The sequence below is a fragment of the Myotis nattereri genome, assembly GCF_964212035.1.
Source record: "Myotis nattereri genome assembly, chromosome: 2".
NCBI classification, from domain to species: Eukaryota; Metazoa; Chordata; class Mammalia; order Chiroptera; family Vespertilionidae; genus Myotis; species Myotis nattereri.
The window spans coordinates 23414963-23426664 of record NC_138076.1 but is presented as its reverse complement, the minus strand read 5'-3'; positions in this window follow the sequence as shown (position 1 = coordinate 23426664).

Sequence of the window (11702 nt, the reverse complement as noted above, 5' to 3'; positions counted from 1 at the left end):
TATCTAGCTCATTGTGATGTTTAAATGAGATGACCTGTATAAAAGGGTTGAGCAAGGTGCCTGCTCATAGTAAGCATTCATTAAATTATCAGCTAGTGTGGCCTCAAAACAAAACATTAAAAAAAAATTGTTATTATTTTTTTTAATCCTTACCCGAGGATATTTTTCCATTGATTGTTTAAGAGAACATGGGAGAGAGAGGGAAAGACAGAGAGAAATAGCGAAACACATCAACTGGTTGCCCCCTGCATGAGCCCTGACCAGGGCCCGGGCCAGGGAGGAGCCTGCAACCGAGGTATGTGCCCTTGACCGGAATCGAACCCAGGACCCTTCCGTACATAGGCCAACACTCTATCCACTGAGCCAAACCAGCCAGGACACAAGACATTTTTTGAAAGCCTCAAGCAGAGAGATCAAATCTAACTCTATTCGTATTTTCTGTACACTTCTTGGAAAATAAGCTCACATGCTCGGAAACCTATCAGAGTCACACAGTGGCTTTCGAACACAGCAGTGAATTCCTAGCCTCTATCTCGCCTTAGTAAGGAACTTCCTGGAAGACGTAAGAGGACCCAACACCCACCCAGATTGCTTTCTAGATAAGCCTCAGAAATCCACCCCCCTGACTCAGCAAAAGCCATGCCTGGAGAACCCACCCCATCAGCTGATGACCAAAGTCACGTAGGGACGGCAGGCCTCTGACTCAGGCAGGCTCCACAGAGGGGCCTCGTGAGGGCTCGCCACTGGCTGGTGTGGAGGAAAGCCGGCTTCAGAGGCGTCTCCAGCCCTTGCTGAAGCCAAAGTACTGTCCAGTTAACTGAGATCCCAGATCAGCTTTCACATTCTCTTCTCTCTCTCTCTCTCTCTCTCTCTCTCTCTCTCTCTCTCTCTTCAGATGAAGGGCCATTTTGCAGGGTGGTCGGAGTTGTGACACTATGAACGAGGGCTCAGAAGTGTCCAGTGAAGGCTTGAAAGGGGCCACTTCACTGTTGCCCAAATGCACTTGCATGTGGCAGGGCCTTTCTTCGTGATCTCTCTTCTTGCCGAAAGGTAAAATCACACCACTCAGTGTATGCTTGCTTTTTGTAAATATGCAATTATTACTGTTTCACTAATCATAAAAGTAGTGCATGGTCAGGGCCAGGGTGACTCTGAGCAAGTCGAAAGAAGGTGTCACTTCCTCTGGGCAGGTGTAGCTCTGGAGGGGCACACAGAACTCCAGCCCCTGCCACACTCCTGCACAACCCGCTAACCATCAGATGACCCTGTCAACATACTCCTTGCAAAAAACTCAAATGGTATAAAGGTATGTAAAAAAGAAAGTGTAAGGCTCGTATAATCACATCCCAAAGAAAATCACTTTGGACAGTTAGTTAAGAGACCTTTTTTCATTTAAAGCAGAATAATGAAATTCAACTGTTTGGCAGGGGCAGGGTGGGAGGCAGAATATAGATAGCTACATGATGAAATTTTTAAATAGTGCCAAAGGGCATTGTCTAAAAGTCCCCTTTACATCCCTGAACTGCTGGTTGCTCAATTCACCAGCTGTGTATGTGTGAGTTTCCTTCCAGGTGATAAACATACATGTATATAGGTATCTGTAAGTGTGTGTGTGTGTGTGTGTGTGTGTGTGCCCCTGTCTTTTTTACACAAGTGATCTCATATACTAGTACACAGCACAAAGTTTCTTGCTCTTTCCCCTTCATATTAGGACATATAGATCCATCTTATTCCTTGTAACAGATGGGCAATTTTGCATTTACAGATGAGCCATGATTTATTTCACCAAGTCCCCTGGGGACCAGTCAGATGGTGGACATGTATACTGTTTTCTGTGTTTTTCAGCTATACACAATGCTGTCATGATTATCATTGTATGTATATTATATACATAGTGTTCCTATACATATGCAAGAACATCTGTATATTAAATTCCTAGAAGAAGAATTACTGGGTCAGACAGTATGTAAAGTAGGTACTTATGAAAGGTTGATCAACATTTATCAAAAAGGCTATCCGGTCACTATCCAAACATTATCAAAGAGGCACTCCTACCAACAATGGCTTTGAGCTTTCCCGTAATCTCACTAACACTTTTATCTTCCAGCCTTTTAAAATGCATATCTGTCCTTTTTAACTTATCTGGGAGAACACTGTCTATTTTTAAATTGTCTTCCTCTTCAACCCCACCCATTCCCATATCACCAAAAGTTCTTAACAACCCAGGAGATGTCATCTGCAACTTGTCATCTGCATATCCTTGGAAAGAATCCACTTCAAAGTTGAATCCTCAAGTACCCCAGTCTAACCCGAAACTTTGATCTTTGTCCCTAGGCTGGGCAGAAGCCTAAGGGACTAGGTCCTCTGCTCCTGGGGAGTCCTCAGAAATGCAAATTGTCCACTGTTCTGCCACTGCCACCTCTGTCACCTCTTCAGTCCCCAGCACAGTGCTTTGGATGAGTGGCTTTTACTGGGAAAGGGTTAGAAGTGGGGGTCAGAAAGAGGGGAGAGTTTGGGGAGCTCTGAAGAAAAGCAGAAGGCAGAGGCTAGCTTTGCAGCGAGCATTCTGAAGGGAGTCTGAAACCTAGACCAGGAACCATGGTTGCAAAGACCTGCTGAGGTTTTATAAGCCTTGTTAGTTTCTCCATATGTAGTGTTGTTGTTTTCTTGATTCACAGTAAGACCTTTAACAAAACTGGCTGCTTATCTTGAGGGGGTCAGCAAGGAAGGGGAAGATTAGTGGAAAAAATATATCCTTTTCTGTAGCAAGTCTTGGGGGATGGAGAACCTAGAGGTGGTGGCAGTGAATAGGTAGTAACACTGCGAAGATACCTGGAAAATAGGTTCCGAGAGAGGTGTCTTGGGCCAAGAAGAGTTCCTGAGCTAAATTGTAGCAACAGCAGCTACTAGTTATTGAGCATTTACTATGTGCCAGGCACTGAGTCCATCCCTTCAGAACAAGAGAACACAGAAGCTTCAACACCCCACAATGATCCAGATGAGCTTGTGGATTCTCGCATGCTCTTTGTCATCTTTCAAGACTCGGGCATCAGTTCCCCTGACTTGTCTCCTTTCCTGATCTCCCCCCCACACACACACACACACAAATATTCTGCAGGTGCCCCTGATGTGGCATGATTTGCAATGCTTGGTTTCCCCCACCAGGCTGTGAGCTCCCCAAGACTGCAACCTTGTTTTTTCCATCTTTGGATTCACTGTGCCTAGCCCAGTGCCTGACACACGAGAAGTGCGCTCCCCCCTCCCAATGTTCAGTAAATAAATGTTGTATTCGGGCCAGACAAACAGCGTTGTCACTACTATGAGCTCCCAGCTCCCTTTCCCACTCCCAGCTGGTAGGAGAGGGTGAAATGTTATTTACAAAAACACCAAGCCAATCAAGTCCCTCCCTTTCCTGATACGCTGAAGCTGTGCTGAAAACAGCCAGGGGTCACCAAATGGCAGCCAGATGGTAATTGACTGCTGCTCCCTAACTCCAGGGGCCTGGGGCAAAAGGCTTGGTCGCCCACCTGCTCCCAGGGACCTGTGAACATCCACTTTGTAGGGACAAACCCAGACAGGTCCCTCCTCCTGAATCCCTTCTGCAACCGCTCTCAAGCAGCTGTGCCTCTGTTGGTTCCCACCAGTCTGAGGGCCTCTCAGAGCTGGCTGGGGCAGCTCTGTGGCCCAGTCTCGCCCCAGCATAGGGATTGCTAGCCTCCCCCCACTTTTTCCGTAACAGGGAGTTGTTAGCTGTGTAGTACCAACCCAGTGTAGGGGGCTGGGAACAGCTCGGCAGTGAAATCGTTTAACGCAGACGGAGCAGAGGAGCGCCCGAAGAGAGGAAGAACTCTGAGGACACCAGAGGCTGGAGGAAGAGGGAAGGGATTTTCTGCAGTGTTCCCAAACAAAGAGAACTGATCGGGCTTTGGGGAGAGCTCGGTTTCCTTCTGCTTCATTCAGCACAGGTCCCCTCCTCCCACAGATCCAGGAGGCAACAGGCCTCCAACTGGTTATCAGGTCCTCCAGCGTGAGGGCTTTTGTCTCCCCCTCAGACATCTAGCTGGCAGGGCAAGGGGCCTACAAATCCTCCCTGACCCTCCCAGCTCTTTGTTATCTCAGAGGGAAGATTACATTTCTGTGTGGGGAGGCAAGGTGCCAGGAGGCCTCAGAGCAGGACAGAGGCAGGCAGAGCGATCATTTGACCCCCTCTGCCTGGAGCTGGTCAGGACCCTCCACTGGCCTGGGGCTGATCCCCAAGTGGAGGGTCTGCATTTCAGAAAGAGGGGGGGGGGGAGGGGGAGAAGCAGCACACAAGGGGAGTGAGGCTAGAAGGATAAAAGCAGGCAGCTCTCAATTATTCAGGAGCCATGTCTGTGGTCTGTGGATGGCCCATGCATTCTCTGGGTTTCTCACCTTCTCCATTCTCCTGTCTTTGGCTGTTTTCCTGAGAACTGGGGGAGGGAGAGCTATCAAGTTGGCCACTCGCTTTCATTTCAGTTTCTTGCTAAATCTATAGGGAAATTTGTTCAGTATCAGGTCTAGGCCCCTTAACTTCAAACTGACAAACATTTAGATCAGTCTCTTTCTGTTTCAATCAAGGGTATATTCATCAACCTCCTCTTTTGGGTTCAAGATACTCCTAAGATGCTTGCAAATCAAAAGGAAAAAGAGCTGGTTTGAAAACCCCTGGTTTTAAAGGAATCATAGAGAGGAAGAGTCATATATTCTCTTTTAATAATAAAGTGGGGAAATAGTAGTTAGGTGTTAATATTAAATGCTGCATTTTCCATGGCTTATCTTTCCAATCATATTCCCTCAACTTGTATTTTCTCCTCTGGTTGCCCTCATCAAACTCACCAACAACAAATATATATGATACACCTCCTGAGCAGTCCTGAGCTAGGTCAGATACAGAGATGGGATCCTTGCCCTAGCACAGTTTAGGAGAAAGAGTTAAAAAGACAACTAACCAAGTTATGTTTGGTATCAAATCAGTGAGACATACCAGATGGTCAGTAGGGGTTCGGTGGACTGAGATTGGCAGGGAAGGCCTCTCCAAAAGAGAGGGGCATTAGTTTGCCCTTCTTACAGACCTCGAAAGAGCTATTTTATTGTTTAAAATAAAGGAGGCCTAATGGTTGGGCAGCTTAAATGGGAGGATATAAACAGGCTGATCAAGAGCCGAATGGTTGAAGGATGGAAAGAGAGGCCAGGCCTACGAGGGGGAATAACTCTAGAAACTCCAGCCGTTCATTTATTCCACAAATATGTGTGTTCCTGCTTTTTATTTCGTTTTAAACTTACTCATTTATTCAATAGGTATCTATTGAATATTTACTCTTCGGTCAGTCAATAAATATTTCTCAAGCTCCTACTATGTGAATGATGCTGAGTTGGTCACTATTCTTTCACCTGCTGGTCAAATAGAGAAATAACTTAGAGACTCTGCTTAATTGTAGGGAGGAGGGAGTTGTTACCTTGTTCAGTATTCGAGATTCCACAACCTTATGAGTTTAGGTGGGTGAGGATGAGCTAACAGGCCCTACCATTCACGTACACAGTGACTTCTATTTGTGGGACATTTTTGGTGCGCTGGCATCTGTTATTTTATTTAATTTGATTCTCATGACAACCTTGTGAAGGAGTCCCAACCAACTGGGGGTAATATGTAAATAAAGTCTTGATTTTTTTTTTTTTCAGATGCATGACTCAAACAAAATTAAAGAGTTCATAAGCAGGGGACCAGAATGGAGGTGTCTTTCATACCTACTGTGACATGCCTCTTACCCTACCAGTCGTCCCCAGTCTGGCACCACGGGAGCTGTAGAAAAGATACCGACTCTTTGCTCCTTCCTGGGACCGTCCGCTTCCTCCATCTGAGCAGGTCCAAGAATTTCGTGTTTTTCAGAAGTTCCCCAAAGGACTCATGTCCATTAGAGAACCAGCAGATTACACATCACTCTGTGGAAGGATCCGGGGCAAAGGACGTGTTAGTCACTTTCCCTTCGGTCCCATAGAGCACTGGAGTGTGTTCTGGGTGGGCTCTGATTAACTTCCAAACCAACACCGCCCAACTCCCCCACTCACTCTTCGCTCCCGAATCATGAGCCGCAGGCTGGAGGCCATGAATGGCGCTGAGAACTTACAGGACCCCGCTTCCCAGGGACACAAAACCCAGCCACTGCGGCTGGGAACATGAGATGGGAGGGAAGGGTCGACCTTCGCGTGAATAAGAAATTTGCATTTATTCGCTGTATGCCAGGCCCTCAATCCTCAACTCTACATGGAAAGTACTGTTATCCTCCTTTTACAAATGAGAAACAGAGATGTAGAGCAAGGAAATTATATCCCCCCACCCCCACCCCAAGCACACAATCAGACTCCCAAGCCCGCGCTGCCACGTACGACCTCACCCCCCAAACGGCTACTCTGTCCGGTGCCTGAAATTCGGGCGCCCTCCCGGGCGATGCTCGGGAGGAGGGGCCGGCGCGCACTCCGGGGCTGACCGGGCTGCAGGAGAGGAGTGGCCGCGCGGGCCGCTACGCCGGCTCCCGCTTCTCCCGGCCGCGGCTCGGGAACTACAAAGCCCAGCAGGCAGCTGCAGGGGAGGGGAGGGGAGGGGAGGGGAGGGGGTGGGCCCAGCGCGGGTGGGAGTGAGAGAGCAGCCTCGCGCCTCGCCGGCGCACAGCGCTCGGAGCGCTCCTGCGGGCACTGGGACGGCGGCGAGCGGGAGCCCGGACTCGGGTGCAGCCGCAGCGCGCGGAGAAGCCCGGCTGGTGCCCGGCGCTGGGCGGCGACGCCAGGACAGGACCGAACCTCGGCTTAGCGCATTGCGGCGACCTCGCCCGGCCCGGCCGTGAGCGCGCGCCGCCGCGGGAAAGCCGCGGAGACTGAGCACTTTTCTCGGGTCCGAGGGGCGCCCCGCGGGGCGCACGGTGCCAGGACCGCAGCCGGGCACGCCGCGGCGCCGGGGCCCTCTCGGAGATGGAGCCCGGGCTGCCCGAAGCGTGAGGCGCCGCCGCCGGGTCTGGAGAGGGGGCCACAGGGTCTGGAGACCCCGGGCGCGGACGGAGCCCTCCCCCAGCCCCGCCTCCGGGGCACCCGCTTCGGCTCCATTGTTCCCGCCCGGACTGGAGGCACCGGGCGCCGGGCGCCGCCGGGAGTCGAGAGCCGGCCGCGGGGCTGTCGCGGCCCCGCCAGGAGCCCGGGGGCGGCGGCCGGAGCGGGGGACGCGGGCGCCCGCCCGCCCGATCGAGCCACGGCGGACTCTCCAGAGGCGGAACCGCAGCGCCGAGTGAGGTAGGAATCGCGGCGCCCCCAGATCCGGGGCGGGCTTGGCATCCCCCGCGCCCCCCGCGCCCGAGCCTCCTGGCTGCGCGCTGCCCCTGCCGCCGGCTGCTCGAGGCCGGCGCCTCCCTCCGCGGGCTGCCCGCCCCCTCCACCCCGGCTCCCTCTCCAGCGCTCGGCGCCCCCCTTTTGTCTCCCCTCCCTTCCCTCCGCTCGCGTCGCCTTCTGCGCCCCCTGCCCGCGCCCGTCCCGCCGCCCAACTTTTCCGCCAACTCGCGCTGGGAGCTGGCGAGGCGGCGGCGGCTCCTGGGTGAGTCGGGGAGGGTCGGCCGGGACGAAGGCGGCGGCGGCCCTCGACGTCCTCGGACTGGGGAGGAGGGTGGGAGTGGGCAGCGAGGTGTGTGTGTGTGTGTGTGTGTGTGTGTGTGTGTGTGTGTTTGCGCTCCACTTATCTTCTCAGTCCACTCACGGGGACTCACCCCAATTCCGCAGGTAGCTTTGAATGGAAGGTTAAAAATCCGGGGTATTTCTAAGTCCTTGATCACCTCGGGAAAGTCTCGGGCAGGGGTTAGGGGTGGGGTGGTGGGGCGGGGGGAGAGGAGGGGGGGGGGCAAGAAGGAGGAAAGATGTGCTGGGCTAAGTTAGCTTCTCTCCGAATTGGTTTTGAGTCCGGTGTCGTCACCAAATGGCCGAATGTGCTTTTTCGGAGCGAGAAAGGAGCTCCGTTTCCCAGAGGGGCTCATCTTCCACTTAGCCCTGCTCCGAAAGGGTCAGGAGTGCGGGGAAGGGGCGGGCGCCCGGCGGGTGTGTGAAGTCCTCCGCTGGGGCCTGGGGGAGGGGGGCGTTCTATTCCAATCTACTTCTAGGAGGTGGGGGAGGGGACGAGGGTTTCGTCCGGTGCGGTCCGCTCGGCGACGATGCTTGTTGCTTCTCTGGCCCCGACCCTCCTGCCTCCCCCCCCACGCCACCCCCTCCCCCCGTCGTGTTTGGGGTTGGGGAAGAAGGGCTAGTAGAACCCTCCTTTGCGGAGGAATTTATGGGCGCTGTGGATGGAGCTCATTTAGCACATAGCCTGTGAAGGCACCCAGACCTCTGGGAGAGGGGCTGAAGCCTGCTTCTCCTTTCAGGGCCCAGGAGCGATTAGCCCATTTAAAACTTTCTGCGGTGTCTTTCTCCCCCAACACGCCCCCCACCCCCATTTTCCAGATGTAGCAGCCGCATCTGGTGGTTGTACCCCACACGGGTACACCGCAGCCACGTTATTAACATCCTTCTTCTTCCCTTTCCCCCTCCCCCAAATTAAAACTGCCCTTTCCACCTCCCTCTTTAAAATGTCTTAACACTTGGAGATGAGGCGTTGGGATTTGGGGAGCAGAAGTTCCCTGGATCCCAAGTTGTTTAGGATCTGATGGTGCTTTACAGAGTGCGGAAAAGAGGCATCCATCGTAGAACATGGAGCCAAGGTTTTAGGGGGTGGCACTTGCAAACGGTTCATCTGCTGGCGGGGGACTTTCGGTCATGGGTCGCCCCTGAACTGGCCCTGACAGAAGTTTCTGGAACTGAAGTATTGCTTCTTGCCCCTTCAGTTACAGCTGGGGCGGCAGGAGCATCTGACCCTGCCGGGGGTGGCGTCCCTGCGGGTCCCTTTTCCATCCTCCTGGGAGCAAGGCCCCAGTGCAGTGGCTGGGGGCGTTGGGGAGGGGCTGTAGCTGCTGCTGCCAGAGGCGCTCCCTGTGTGTTTTAAAGGAGTTATTTGGGCTGCAGCCCTGGAAACTTAAGTGGGACATTTTACCATTTAAATAACAGCTACGGTTTTGTAAGCGGGGGTTGGATTGTTAAGGGTGTGTGTGTGTGTGTGTGTGTGTGTGTGTGTGTAATGTCCTTTGAGGTAGGAAAGCACCTTGTGGTCCAGAGTTGCGGGAGGGTGGAAAGAGTTGTTGGTCTCTCTCACCCTCTCCTTTCCAGTCTCTTTCAAATTGAAAACACTTCTCTGGTTTCTCCTTTGGGCGGTAGTTTTGGAGGCTGTAATGAAATCGCACTTTCTCTAGACATGGTAATTAAGGTGACTGTTTCCTCCGCAGATGTGCCCTGCCCTTTGCACCTCCGGACCAGTGCTTTTTTTGGAATGCCATCTAAATTGTAGAACCTTAGCCTTGAGACTGTTGAGCAGAAAGTGGCCATTTTCTCCCCTTGGCCCAGGCGCAGAGTTTCCTCTCTGAGGCTTGTTGAAAAGCTAAGTAGTAGGACCCCATGGGACATGCCTCGGGTCTGGTTAATTACCCCCAAGCCTGGGTCATCTCCTTTCCTCTCAGTGACTGAGATGGAGAGGGAGAGCCATTGCCCAAGGAGGCTGCCCTGGTGGCCTGCTTATCTAATGGCTTGTTTACATATCTCCCCACACCCCCCACTTGGTTGGGAGAAGTTCCAGGGCGGCTGCTGACCCCAAAGGAGCACAGGGTGTTGGGGACAAGGAGGCTACTGGGGCCTGGCTCCAGCTGAGATGGTTGCATTCTGACTGCATCAGTGACCGGCTCCTTGAACTATTTGTTGCATTAACTCTTCTTAGCCATAGCTGAGTGTCAGCTTTTTATTGGGGGCCATCCGGGTGGAGAGCCACTGGACACGTGTGCTTTCACTGCCTGTTCTTTTCATGCTCATAGAAATGCTCATCTTGGAGGCATTTTTTCACAAATGGGATTTGGGCCGGAGTGGGCACGACTTCTTCTATTGGTTCTCAAGAAGACAGTCCTGGGTGCCTCTCGATCTTTGCCTCTGGCCACGGAGGATGTTAGGTTAGGCACCCTTAGAATGGTAAGGGAAGCAAAAGGCACAGGGAGAAATAGAGAAGGGGCCTCACAGATGCTATTGTTCCACCCCTCCAGAGGGAGAAGATTAGAGTAAGTACCTCCAGGCACTGTAAGCCTGGGCTGGCTTTCTTCCTGGGAGACTGCCGAGGGCAGGGAGATTGAGTGGAGCCTTGAGTAGGCTGAGTCCAGCCATGGAGTCCAAGGCAAAGCCATGGGTTTTTGCTTTGAGTTGTCTGCTTTTTTTATTTGTTTTGGATGTTGACCTGAAACAAGACTCCTTAAAATAGGCGGTTTGCTCCTGTGAGAGTGGGGTTTTAGCAGCCAGCTCCTCTGAACGCTTTCTTCTTGCCTCCATTTTTTTAATCTCTTTCATCAAAATGGCTGTTAGTTAAGAGCTTCCTTGGAAAGTTGGAGCCTGTTGCTGATGCAGGAAAGGGCGGTAGAGAGAATTGATTCATAGGTCTTATTCACATCACCCGAGTTTAATTTCCTCTTGGGAAATTTGTCTTGCATTTGTTTTCCCAAGAGCTTTGTAAAAGGTCTGAAAGCGCCAGGGACTGGTGGGAGTCCAGATGTAGAGCTTTAGAGAAGATTCTGGTGCTTCCAGAGAGGATTAAATGCCAGATTCAGGCTAGGATGTTTGCCTCCCACCCCCGCCCCACCCCCCACGCTTGCATGTACCTTAAACAGAAATCCTCTCCTTACCACCATTCCCCCTTGCAATTAAAGGAACTATGTTTAGTCCCCAAGTAAATAGCCCTCCCCTGGGTGAACAACTCCCAGAATATGGTGGTGGTCCACTAGTCCATCCTGTCTTCAATAGCAAGGTTTCCTAGTTTATATACCTCACTCCCAAGGACCTTTGTTGTTAATCCTTACCTGAGGATATTTTTTTCCATTGATTTTTAGGGAGAGTGGAAGGGACGGGGAGAGACACAGAGAGAGAAACATTGATGTAAGGGAGACACATTGATAAGTTGCCTCCCACATGCACCCTGACCAGGGCTCAGGATCGAGTCTGCAACCGAGGTATATGCCCCTGACGAGGAATCAAGCCTGAGACACTTCGGTCCAAGACCTAACACCCTCACCACTGAACAAACCGAACAGGGCCTCAAGGACATTTAGATACTTTTTTACAGGAACTCAAAAATTTAAAATTCGTGTTTCCCTTGGACCAACTAAAATTCCGCAAGTTGAGCTGCATAACCTTTTTCAGATGTTTAATGAGTATTTGCCTGCCACTCTCAACAGTGAGCAGAAAATGCTCACTTTTGGGAAAGGCAACCATTCTGTTAAGAAGTAAGTCTTATTCCCGTCTAAAGGAATTAATGTTGTGGTGTTACTTCCTCAAGTCTGAGGATTGAGAGGTTTACAAAACGTCCCAGTTGGTGTATTTTGAGCTTGGCTGGCTAACAAGGAGTACTTGACTATTGCTTTTCTCTGGCATTCTCAACCTCTGTTCTGCAAGAGTATCCATATCCGTCTCTTTTCAATCAGCCTTTCTTTCTTTTATTCGTTTATTCATCCAGTTAATAAATGTGTCGGCATCTGCTGTGTACATGTTAGATGCTGAGGGTATTCACAAAGGCTAGTCAGGTCCAGACC